Here is a 13327-nt window from a genome sequence, read left to right as displayed (position 1 = left end):
GCTATATGTGAAAAATTGGCTATAAATCTTCGGTAATACGAGCAGAGACCTAGGAAACGCCTCACTGCCTTCTTATCCGTTGGCGTTGGAAACTTTGCGACGGCCGTGATCTTGTCGGGGTCAGAGCGGACGCCTTGATGACTCACAACATGACCTAAGAACTAGAGTTCCTCGAAACCAAAGCGATACTTTTCTGTTTTCAGTGTTAAGCGAGCCGAGCGGATCGTTTGTAGAACCGCCAGCAGCCGTCTCAGGCGTTCCTCGAACGTTTCCGCAAAAAAAAATTTGACGTCGTCGAGGTATACTAGGCATGTCTGCCACTTCAGGCCTGACAGAACGATATCCATGAGTCACTGAAGAGTTGCTGGAGCTGAGAATAAACCGAAAGGCAGGACCTTGAATTCGCAAAGCCCATCAGGCGTCACGAAAGCAGTCTTTTCTCTGTCTCTCTCGTCAACCTGAATTTGCCAATTACCACTTTTGAGGTCCATCGAGGAGAAGTAGCGGGCATGCCTCAGCCTGTCGAGAGAATCGTCGATACGTGGTAATGGGTATACATCTTTCTTTGTCACCCGGTTCAGCTTATGGTAGTCGACACAAAAACGTAGACTGCCATCTTTCTTTTTGATCATCACCACCGGCGATGCCCACGGGCTTTTTGATGGTTGGATAGCGTCGTCGTCGAGCATTTTCTTCATTTGCTCTCAGATCGCTTCGCGTTCTTTTGGTACTACACGGTACGGGTTTTGTCGGATTGGTCTCGCTCTCTCCTCCGTGATAATCCAGTGCTTCGTCAGTGGCGTCTGACCAACCCTGGATGTCGACGAGAAGCAATCACGAAACTGGTGAAGCAGGTCCACAAGGCGCTGTCTTTGCGCTCGTGATAAGCTCGCGCTCACGTCAAGAGCAGGTAACGGTGCCGAAGCGTCTGGCTCTCCTTGTTGTAATGCAAAGCATTCGCCGAATTCCACAATCTCGTCAATGTAAGCAACAGCTGCGCCTTTTGCAATGTGTCGTCGTCGCTTGCTGAAGTTTGTTAGCAGTAATTCTGTTTCTCCATGCATTATTTTGAGGAGACTTCTGGGCGTGGCAATACCTTGAGTGAGCAAAAGCGTAATTATCTGCTCGGCAATACCTTCCCCATCGTACTCTGTGTCGCGCCTGACGGAAACGAGACGGCAAGATAACGGTGGTACGGTCACGTCATCTATGATGCGCAAAGAGTTGCGCTGTAGTTCTGCACTTTCGTCTCCAGAAAAGGTTAGTATACCTTCTGGTATCTTGACGACTGCGCCGTACTCGCGTAAGAAGTCCATACCTAAGATTACATCTTTGCAGAAGTCGGGGAGAATAACAAAATATGCGACGAATGACGAATTCCCTATGTTGACCCTTGCAGTACACTTGTCAGTCGGTGTCAGTAGCTGGCCTCCAGCACCTCTAATGTGCGGCCCTGACCATTCCATTTTCACTTTGTTAAGTCTGTCCGCCAGTTTTTCAGTTACAATTGAAAAGTCCGCGCCAGTGTCTACTAGCGCCGTCACGTCGTGGCCATTAATTGATACAGTAACATCGGCGCTAACAATCTCGTTTGTCGTCAAATCAACCGGCTGTATCGGCTTCTCATTCGACGGCAATGGAGATTTTCGGCACTTCGACGTGTGGCAACCTTCCCCCCTGAGGTCGCGGCGTAGGCTGGAAGATCGCCCTCGGGCCATGTCGGTGGAACTGCGTCTTGCAGCTGGAAAACGATGTCCAGGATAAGGGGAGCACGACCGTAACCGGGAGAATCGCCTTGCCAACTCGTCGAATTCGCGTCGATGTTCGCTCGGCCTCCGTCAAAAGCACGGCGAAAAGCAGCCGATGTGAACGCTTGGCACCCTTCGACGCGACAAGGGCAATTACGGCAGATGTGGCCCGCTTCCCCGCAGTGGAAGCACAAGGGCCTGTAGTCAGCTGTGCCCCAAATGTCGGTTCTGCGAAGCGGTGGTCGTGTCGGTTGTTCCCTATGGTACTAAGGTGATGCCCGTGCTGACTGCTGGTGATACTGCGGCGTCGGCATCGCAGTTGGCGGTCGACGGACAACGTGTGCGTAGCTGGGCTGCCACGTCTGGGAATTTGGCTCTGGGGCCGCAAACGCTTGCTTTATTTCTTGACGCACAACTTCAGCCACCGACGCAGCTGTGCATTCATTTGGCATGGTAGTGAGCTTCTTAATTTCTTCCTGAACAATTTCGCGTATCAGCCGGCGCCAGGAACCCTCGTCTGTGACCGCCACTGCTGCGGCGCTTGCCGGTCCAGTGCTCGTCAGGTGATCATACTGGCGGCTGCGTAGGTGTAACGCGCGTTCTATGGCCGTCTATTCTTTAATAAATTCATCGACGCTCGTCGACGGGTTCCGCACAAGACCGGCAAACAGCTGCTCCTTTACGCCGCGCATGAGGTGGCTGAGTGTTTTTTTGCCTCGGGCATATCGGGGTCTGCACGGCGACAAAGACGAGTCATGTCCTCAGCGAACATGGCAATTAACAGTTTCATTCGGCTTTTGAATCCGTGATTCGAGAAGACGCTGCGCATGTTCTCGCCTTTAATTCTTTACAACTCTATGAATTTATACATGGTCTCATGTCGTTGGAAGATGACCAGTGCAATAAGGATTCATACATGACTGAAATATATAAGACAAATTCGATGCCAAAGTGATATCACTGTTTCTGGGGATAGTTGAATGTTACTAGGAGTTGAATCCCACTTGAAGTAATCAAATAAGATTTGCTTTAAAAAAATCTGCCTTTCATGACGTGTGTCACGGGATCCTCTAGTGACCCACGTACACAGTTATTTTCTACCCATTTGCTATTTCCTGACGCCTTTCAAGGGCAAAACGACGAATCTGATAAACGCCGTGCTGACACTTTTATGAATGAAGGAACTAGTAGGAAACAGTCTAATGGAAGCGGACAAGAATTTGTTCTATGGGGTTATCGGTAAGTGTGACCTACGCGTTACTATCGTCCACGGTTTTCTGCCCGACGAAAACAGATATGGGCGGCTCCTGGGAACGCCATATCAGTCAGGCCGCCTGGAGATAAAGAAACGCATTGTTCTACGTGCTCTGCAGGAATGGCGACGAAGGCAAGCAGTTCATAGTTCACCGCTCTCTGTTTCGGTATGCTCTACGGCTCTGGCTTTTCACGTTGGCGCTCAGAAATTCTTCACAAAGATGTGAAGAATTTAGCAATGCGGTTTGTCGCTACACTGTTTCAATGCTAATCGCATTAACGTTATCCTTCATCGTGGGATGGGTTCTGCCGGAATTTTTCTGTGTGACTAGGCTTCAAGGCTGTAACATGACGCTCCCTGCTAGCTTTCTTCCTTCTACATGGTGCAGATACATTTCTCTTAGTGATACCCATCTGATGAAATGTGCTTTAAGGCTTTGCGCATAAAGGTTATGGTTTCCTCCGGTAACATGTGCAAGTATGCTGAGGCGACGGCAGAGTGTGGGCGCGAAAAACAATTTAGAAAGATAGCCAACGCATGGGCTCGTGGTGGGATTTAGTGATTAAACAAGTGTGTAAGTTGGCGAGGGAAGCTTTACGAACGATATCATAGCCTCTCCTCTCCCTCCACGCATTCACACCCCATCCTCACCTGACGATATAACACAAGTAATAGAGATGAAAATAAATGAACAGTACCATGAAGATACGTAAGTACAACTTCATCGAGCGATAATTGCATAGATGCAGTCAAAACACAACTGTGCTTCATACACACCTACAATTTAGTCGGAGATAGTCTGAAATGTGTCTTCACTCTTGTAATTCCGTTATGGTTTGCACAGTAACAGTTGGCCATTAACTGCAATGCAGCCTAGTACCGGAGTCCGCACTTTAGTTTTCAAAGCCTTTAAGCTCTTTTCTTAAGCAGATTTTAAATATCGCTCAAGCCATCTGACAAAAAAAAAAATGCCCGTAGACGTGCACACGTTTTCTCCGTTTGACGAGCCCGCTTTTGATATCACTGACAATGTGTTGTATGCTAGCCTGCAGGTTTTATTTACACATACTGATATCTCCATAGGAGACATAGCAGGGTGTGCAAAAACTTGCACATACGTGAACACGTTTACCAACTCGTAATAGGATCATGAAACAAGAAAAATAATACATGCATAAAATACTAACACACACTATACTTCAGCGCATTCCTGCCAAATCTGACCAACGGACAGCTTTCTAATAGATTCATCGAGATTAATCTACATATCATTTGTGGAAGGAACGAATAAAAATTTAAAGCAATTCAGTTGCGATCTGAGCGGAAAAAATGTTTAACACGCCTGTGCACCTGGTTATGCGAAGAGCTGATGACAATTATATAGGCACATCGATGTGAACAGATGAACTAACAATTTTATGAAGCATGACAAGGCATTCAGATGTGCGTCTCTGAGCAAGCGTCTGAAGAGGTAATAGCTGAGAATGCGAGCAGTGTGAGAAATGGCGATTGTACCTGCCATATATAAGTCTTATTGCTTTTTCTGCACGGATTCAAGCTTGTCTATGTCACAATTATGGCGGAGAAACCAAATTAGAGAACCATAGTCACGGACAAGTCGAACGAGAAACTTATAGGCCAGGAGTTTACACTTTTTAGTAGAATATTTAGGGCTTTTTATTTACAAGAACCAATAGCTTAAGAAGACATTGTTCAAATGACATGGTTTGTATTGACTGGAGAAGACGGGGAACCGAGGGGTTCGATTTTGTTAATCATGACCACATAAAGCCAACAGACAATAAAGCCAAGGAAAGCAACGGGGAAATTAACTGCGGTTTAAATTGGAATGTAGAGAATAATGAAGAAACGGGAAATGAAAGTGAGCGAAAATAGCTTGTCGCTGGTGAGAGCCGAACCTTCAACCTCCGCAATAAGTGTGAATTGCACTACGAACTGTGCTACGGCGAAGGCAATCAATTCGTCCCCTAGCCTTGGTATTCATGTTTTACTAGAGCTAGCCCTAGCAGTGTTAGCCAGCGCTTCTCAGAGTGAAGGTGGGCGGATGTGGAACATCCTTTTTTGACCACTGGCTTCACGTAACACGTGATCTTAGGAGAGCAGGCCCGTGGCTAATACGTTATACGAGTATATAAGGCAGGGATGTTCCCCAGTCAAGAGTCCGCTTGGCTACCCTACGCTGGAGGAAGGGAGAAGGGGATAGAGGGAGGGAGAGGGTACAGAAACGTGCACGGAGAGTCCTTGAGTCAAAGCCGCTCGTGGAAACCAGACGTTCTCAGGAAGCGCCTTCACTGCCTTCTGAGCCTATGATCGGTAGGGACGGTGTACTAATACTGTCTGCTCACTCAGACGACGACCTAGTTTCCTCGATGTGTTGAACAAAGATTGTCTTTGTCCTTCAAACTGAGGACAGTGGCACAATAAGTGGTCAGTGTTCTCCTCGAACCCGCAAACATCACATGCAGGACTGTCTGTCATTCCAATTAGTGCTGAATGAGCTTTCGTGGAGGCAACTCCCAGCCACAACCGGCACAGAAGAGACGCTTCACGTCGGTGCAGTCCGGCCGCATGCTACCTAATGACATCAAGGCTGCCAGATTCGAGACCCTCGCAATGAATAACGAGAGAAGAGTGGAAACTTAGGGTCACGATTTTGTTAATATTTACCACACAAAGCCAACCGACAATGACGCCAAGGCAAAAAGGATTTTCCACATCCGTCCAACTTGCATTTGAGTGGCGCTGACTAAAACTTGCAGGGCTAGATCTAGTAAAAGATAAATATCCACGTTAGTGGACGAATAGATAGCCGTCGCCGGAGCCCAATTGGTAGTGCAATGCTCACTTATTGCGGAGGTTGAAGGTTCAGCTCTCACCGGCGACAAGCTATCTTTTCGTACACTTTCACATCCCTTTTCTTCATTATTTTCTGCATTCTAATTTAAGCCACAGTTAATTTCCCTGTTGCTTTCCTTGGCTTCATTGTCTGTTGGCTTTACGTGGTCATGGTTTGTATTGGTATTCTACAGTGCGTTACTAACAAAATAAAATATCACAAATAAATTGTGTTTTATGAATTGCTGCTGTCTGTAGAACTTTAGGGAGCAAAACGTCCGAGCTTCAGACAGGTCGAGAGATTGCTGCAAGAAGAGGAAATGACTGCCCGTACTGCCGTTCGTACGTCGTAGACGCTTATCGTCATAGCCACCCGTATTGCCCATTGCACACATCGTTAAGATAAGCTTCAACGTCGCCTTTCACAACCGCATTCTTTTACGGGTGTTTTATCACACTTTTAGTATGAGAGCCTGTACTGGTAAGTTAAACGATAATAAGGCGTTTATAACAAAAATATTGCAATATTCTACTCAGTTGTTTTCTTTTTTAACTGAAAAACGTCGCATAATTGCGTTGATAAAACTTAAAATTACGCTAATGCACCTCAGAAAGATGTGAAAAAAAGATGCAAGAGCCAGAGGCGACAACAGAGTATTGGGTAAGAACAAAAATGGCTCATTGCTGCAATGTAGGGACTGTTATTTTCGAACAATAAGATTCGCAAGACGGTCGCGTTAGAACGCTTGTTAACGTGCATGCGTAACTAGACACACTGCACTAGCCAACGTGAAGGCATATGTGGCACTTTTTGTTAGCAGAAAGAAAAAGTATAAATTGACGTACATCGTGAATTCATAGAGCTGTATTTACTATAGGCAAGTAAATAATACGTGGCCCCAGCAGCTCAAGCTTTTTTATATATCTGAGCATAACATAATAGTCAGCCCATGCTCAAATGGTGATGCATATATTGACGCAAAGCCTTCGTGGTTAATGGTGCCCCAGTTATAGAAGATGAATATTGCCAAAAAAAGGAGATATAAGAATTTTATTGGTAAGTAGCAGCCGTACTTCGCTTAACAAAGAGATAATCTGGATGTGCGCAGAGACATTTCTAATGCTTGGGCGCTAAACTTTACTTAACTGCCAGTTCAAGATGTAGCAAGTTTGAATATCCGTGCGTTCGGTGAGCTCGTTGACGAGTAGATAGGCATTTCACTGAGAACTCAGTAAAAATACAAAATACATACTGCGGCAAGAATTGCATTACGTATTTCCTCCTTGTTAACTACATATACGGCAAGTACTGCAGGAAAAGAAGACCGCACATTTCAGCCCCTCTTAATCATTCAGCCGCCCTCGCGCGAAGTTCAAGCTGCCTCAAGGTTAATCACACCTCCAAGAGTTGATAAATTTCGAAACATAGCTAATGATGTTTAGGTTCCCGTGTTTGTGGACAATTTTATGGGGTCTATATACACGTTAATGTCTACGTGCCAAATTAAGGAGCTAGTACCGAGTCGTCATACTGCCGGCGCTTCGGCACTTATACCATGGGTCCCAGCTAACGTTAGCCAAACTATTCGACGAAAAAAAAAATAGTTAAAGAACAAGATGCAAGATACAGTTACAAGTCGTACGCGGTTCGCACGTCAGAGCTCTGACGACCCAACTGCGTACGTCTTATAATCGTTTGTCGCCCCGTGTTCTTCCTTACATTTATTTTTTCGTTGAACAGCTTGGCTAATATTGGCTGAGACACCCTATATATAGCGTAATAAATAACACCTCTTTCTCGTCCTTCTCCTTCGCGCCAGCACCAGGGCCACTTGTGACCCTAATGACCTCCTAGTCAGTTTTTCTGTGCAAGCTGGCGCAGTCTTATACTGTGCCGGAAACAATTCTCGCGACCGTCCCACTGGTCGTTCCTCCGAAGGACGAAGTGCCTCCGCCGGTCGGGACGGTAAGCTCGGCACCCGCCCTTCGCCTATGCAGTCGACGCGAAGCGTGAAAGCCATTGCCGAGGTTTTCCACCGTTCCCCGTGATCCTCTGCTTTATTCAACGCAGATCACGTCATCTGGCTGCACAACTGCGGAAAAAGAAATGCATTCCAACCTCGCTCAACTGTTCTTTTCCCCCCCCCCTTTTTTTTTTTCATCTTGCACAAGTGTATGCAGGTGCGTACAGTGCCGCTTTGCTGCGAACAGCTGCCAATACGGAACAATAAGCTCCCGTCATAAACTGATCGAGAGCAAGGATGGGCGGCTATCATGAGGCACTGATTTTGTGAGAATAATATATATGTATTGACTATATTGAATGTTGTCTATAGTTGAATAAAAAGGAAGGAATTGGGTGATTGTGGCTTGTACGCTGTCCGGGGATATTCTTGGGAAGATGTTCTAAATGTAGCCTTTGTTTTTTTCTAGGATTCTATTGATTCAAAAACGTTAACGTTATTGTCATCATCACAACGACATCATTATCAGCTGGAGGAAGTTCTCCACCATATTGTAGTGCTAGAGGTATGGTTAACACTAGAGGTAGGCTAAACAAAACGCTACATAATCTTAAACCGACACAATACTCTTTGAAAACTGTATCTTTGTCAATTTCGCGGTAATAAATTGATTACACGAAGACAAAATGAATGAAATGTTTGCGTACACCAAACGTCTTATGTCACAGAGGAAGCTTTCGAATAATTTTTTATTTAATTAAGGCTACACTAAGGGGGGGGGGGGGCACTTTTATAAGTTCGCGCAGGAACCTCAGCGCCGGTAAATCAGTGTGGCGTAACGAACTTCAATGTGTTTTCTGGTATTTGGACCGTTACGCTGTGACGCACTGAAAGTTTTCGAAACTAAAATGAATAAAAATGAACCAGTCTCTAGCAGACGGCCACTGAATCCATGACGTCACGACGAACTGGAGCGGGAACTACACGGCGGCATCTTACTGTAAGAGTAGCCTGGTATATCGCTGGTATTGCGCAAGAGTGACTTACTCTTGCAGCTGAATATATTTTTCACGTTAGGCTCCATTTAATGAAAAGGTGACCTGGAAAGACATGTTGGCGGGCATGTTGCTGCTCAGCCATGTAATTATAGCGTAGAGGAGACGACACGGGGGGGGGGGGGGGGGAGGAAAAATTCCAGCGAGGTCGTGAGATCGAATCCCGGCCACGGTGGCTGCATTCCGATGGGGACCCGTGTACCTAGATTTAGGTGCACGTTGAAGAACCCCAGGTGGTCGAAATTTCCGGAGTCCCCCACTACGGCGCGCCTCATAATCAGAAAGTGGTTTTGCCACGTAAAACCCCATAATATAATTAATTTTGGAAAAACTCCTGAAGAAACGCTCTCAATATCGTCTCGTATATTTCTTGCGTCGACTTCGTTAAGAATGCAGGGAATGTTCGAATAGGGAAACTCCCTAATCGAATCGAATACGAATACTCGAGAAAAGCTACCTTTGGAATATGGAATTAATATCGAATTATTTTATTTTATTCACTTTCAAGCAAAGTAAAATATCAATTTGCAAGGAGCCCGTGTGGTAAAAAAAATCACGCGGAGTCAACTACAATTTACATCTACGTAGATGTCATTTAGGCAGGTGTTTGTTGTTGCGGTACCCAGTGGCTCAAGTTGCCGTCAAAGAGGTTCATTGAAGAGCGGCTAATACCCAGTGGCGCATCCCCACATAGTCCCAGTGGCTCGCCGGAAACGGCCAGATATCGGCCCGATAGTCGTTACAGAAAACTGCGCGTTGCACTCACCAAGAATGCTGCGCATTAAAATGAGAGGTTACATAGATTAGTTGACACATTATGTTACAGAGTTCGCACTTGAACGTCCGGACAACTGAGTCGCTGGTAAGTGACTAACAACTGCTTTCAGTTATCTGTGGCACCATGATAATGGCGCCAGTGAAACAGCCTGCTGTGTTTGTTGAAAGAGAGAAGCCTGATGCTGCAACACAACACACTGTTCTTTAAAGGTACGCAAACATTATTTATCCAGAAAGTGGCAAAATAAAGAATCGAAACAAGAGATTCATATATGGACTGCCTAAGAGCTAGCCACTGTTAATGAATATGACCGGAAATGTACGAGCGCCGCGCATGCATGCACGCGGGAACTGGTGTACGTGCGCAGCAGCCACAGTTCTCACGCAGCAGAATAATTCGAAACAGTCTCCATTTGCAGCGACCTTCTAGCCTCGACACTACAGTATTCGAAAGAAACGAATATTCTGCAAATTATAAGTGTGCATCTTCGGATTAAGTAGGAATCGAACAGCAGTTTTGATTCAATTGGTTTTCTCAATTTCAAATGCTAGCATACCCCGACGTAAAGACGAATGAGTGAAGCACACTTTCCAGCATTCGAAGTTGCAGGCTGCGCGTATTTCCTACCCAGCATCCTTTACTATCACGAGATAGCTTAAGTACTTCTTTCTACAGCCTTCGTACTCCAGTATAGGCGCATTCGCTTTGCTTGTGAGTCAGAACAGCGCAGGACAACGTATGAAAAAACGTCTTCGTTCTGCGCTTTCCCTCTTTCTTTAATGTGGCACGTGTCGGGTAGGCCGCGCCACTATACTCTCGGTTGTCTCACGTGGGCGCATAAACACGTGACTGCACGCCATGCATTCCTTTGCGATTGGTAGCGAACGCACCTTTCTGCATACCGAGCATTCGTACGCGTATGCCGACGTCGCGAGTGCAGGGCGACGACCTCACGAACATGATCGCATTCGCATGGTAGGATTCATTTCTCCCGCACGTATAGAACGAAATTTTATAATAACACCTATCAAATCTCGCAGTGCTAAACTTCAAGGTGCATTTTCGTCTAGCGGTATACATTATTCTTTGACGTACATAAAATGCCAGTCACCGCAGTTGCCTCCGATTGCCGATGCAAAAGAAAAGCTATTTCAGAAGTTTTTGTTACGCAGGTCGACGATCAAATACTAAATAGATAAATAAATAAATAAATAAATAAATAAATAAATAAATAAATAAATAAATAAATAAATAAATGGGCGATATCTGTAACAGGAAATGTGTCAAGTAGAATTATTGCATACTGTTACGAAACTATAGACGTGAAATCGGCAATTGGATTTTTTCGGAGGTGGGAGTGGACGCGACACAAAGAGTTTACTATAGTTCAAGACCCCACAGTTTCGTGCCCGGTTACATAGAGAATAAAGCCTTTAAAAGGAAGTGCTTGAGAAAGGTCGATTACCAGCGATGCATTGTAATTTCTGGCAGAGCATATATTCCGAAGAAACAAACGGAGTGCTGGTAGTTAATTTTGCAGTAGTAAGCGCTTTTCCACATTTAACTCCCTCCTCGAGGGCACCTCTTCTCCTTCAAAGGAGTATCAATGTATTTCCTTTTTTTATTTTTCATCAGAAGAGTGAGCGCATTCCGTCATTGTGTATGATAGCTTTCTAAAATGCAGGTAAAACATGGGAAAATCACTCGTTTCGTTCTTAGAATATGGTTTGACCAAGAAGACTATTTCTCGGCAGCGCATTGAACATCCCTAGTAGATCTAATTTGATCATAGCGATCTAAATTTCACAATATTTTCGACTTGGTATCATGTACGTGTATTCCTCGCGGAAATTAGCGTCCCCCGTTGCTGCTGATGCCGAAGCCAGATCAAAATTTACTCGAGATTTTTCCGTGCCGCAGGGTTTTGGAGAACTGATGTCGAGGTCCGCAAAACAGCGATGACCGGATGCGTTAGTGCAAAGCCATCATCCAAATTCTGATGACTCCAAAATGCACTAGAGCGTGCATAAAGAATTCTAAAAAGAAAAGAAAATAGCATCTCCGAGGCAAATATACAGACATATACAGTTTCTTAGTCTAAATCAAATTTGTGTTACTCTTATCTTTAGGTGACAGTTACTAGAAAGCTTTACTTTTACCCTAATCTTGTTTTTTTTTTAAATACGTCATATCTAGAAGATGTTGGTGCATTTAGGCGGCACCGGCTACTTCTTTTCTCAAGTGAACGTGTGTAATGATAAAAAGAAATTCCATCAGGTATGTACAATAATCATGCGAGGAGTCGAGCGAGACCAGTAACACATACTGCGCTGCTGCTTCAAACATCTCGAATACCAACGAAGTATAGTAGACTCTTTTCGCAGTTGTCAGCAGCAGGCTCGATAGGACTCCCAGGAGCATAGGTGAAGTACTGAAGTCAATACCTCTGTACTGAATGAATGAATGAAGTTTTTGTTATCGATGGACAAGATACAGTACAAGGAAACATTATACGAAGGAGGTCCCGATATAATTGCGAGCTCATATAAAGTAGAAAAGTTAAGGGAGCCTAAAATGACAGAAACGTAGTGATCCTAATTTGAATAACAATGTTCGTCTGAATTTCGGCAAGAATTTTCATTCGAGTACATTCGAAAAATAAAGCAAGAAAGAAAGAAAAAAAAAGGGGGGGGGCATTAATTAGCACATCGAGTGGTTCGGATTGTGATTGTATACTTGAGCCGTTCTTGCTTTTTGTTCAGACCTATTTATTCTCACGCTTACCGTTAGGCCGTGTCGCTGTTGTTAGTGGTCAACAATTAACACCCGCTTCCGAGCACCTGAACGTGGTCGTGCAGTAAACGTTCCTAAGCATCGAGTAGCATTCCTCTTTGACGCGATTCTGGTGTGGTGACTAAGATGCGCAAGGAATTGTTAACGCTGCGTCTCGCGACAATCGGATGCCGTGTGCAAAATAGTGCAGCGGAACGTCTTACTCACTGACGCGCGTTGGCTCCTGCTCGTGCGGTCCTCGCCGTCCTGCCCGTTATGTACGCACACAGTGATTTCAACTGCTCGTCGAACTCGCTGTGCTTATTGCCGAGCGACGAGCAATGCCGAGTGATGCGTTGGAACCGCCGTTCGCCTGAACCAAGCACAACGCGGCGCCCACGACATCTGTCGCGCCTGCTGAGCGTCGCGGCTTTTGGCACCGATAAATGCACGACCCACGCTCGAAGTCCGCGCCCCCAAGAGTCGGCGTGGCGCAGAAGGGGCTGACGGGGCGCGACAAGCCACGTGAACTTTCGACACTCCGAAGAACGTCACGATGCGACGTCAGTGCGAGGTGCGCCCTCTCCTGAGAGCGCTATTGGAGCGATGCGCTGTCGCCTCCAGCCTCGACGGTGGCGTTGCCCAATCATCCAACGGAAAGCTTCGCCGCGCATTTCTTTTTTTTCTCCATCCAAATGCCCGAGGAGTTAACAGATGCTCAAAGATCGTATATTTCACAGGCTATTTTATTGGTCCATCCATTCACAACAACGTCACGCCATGTGAAAACATATGACTTACCTATGATTGGCAGCAATCGCCTACGTTAGACAGGCGTTAATTGAGTGTCGCTTCTTGGGGCTTAAGTAAGTGGTTTCGTCAATTATACATTTCATAGG

At 45.6% G+C, this 13327-nt stretch overlaps 1 protein-coding gene across 2 annotated transcripts in view; it reads right to left on the bottom strand.

Annotated features, from left to right (window-relative positions):
- Positions 1-12904, bottom strand: part of LOC142575326 (Na(+)/citrate cotransporter-like) — a 39878-nt gene extending 26974 nt beyond the window's left edge. For both annotated transcript variants that reach the window (XM_075684589.1, XM_075684590.1), the window contains exon 1: positions 12657-12904. The gene's annotated coding sequence lies outside the window, so the exon portion shown is untranslated. The remainder of the gene's footprint in view (positions 1-12656) is intronic.
- Between the last annotated feature and the right edge of the window lie 423 nt (positions 12905-13327).

Source organism: Dermacentor variabilis, chromosome 3, assembly GCF_050947875.1.
Source record: "Dermacentor variabilis isolate Ectoservices chromosome 3, ASM5094787v1, whole genome shotgun sequence".
Taxonomy (NCBI): Eukaryota; Metazoa; Arthropoda; class Arachnida; order Ixodida; family Ixodidae; genus Dermacentor; species Dermacentor variabilis.
Note: the sequence above shows the minus strand (reverse complement) of the source record. Positions and strands in the feature narration are given on the sequence as shown.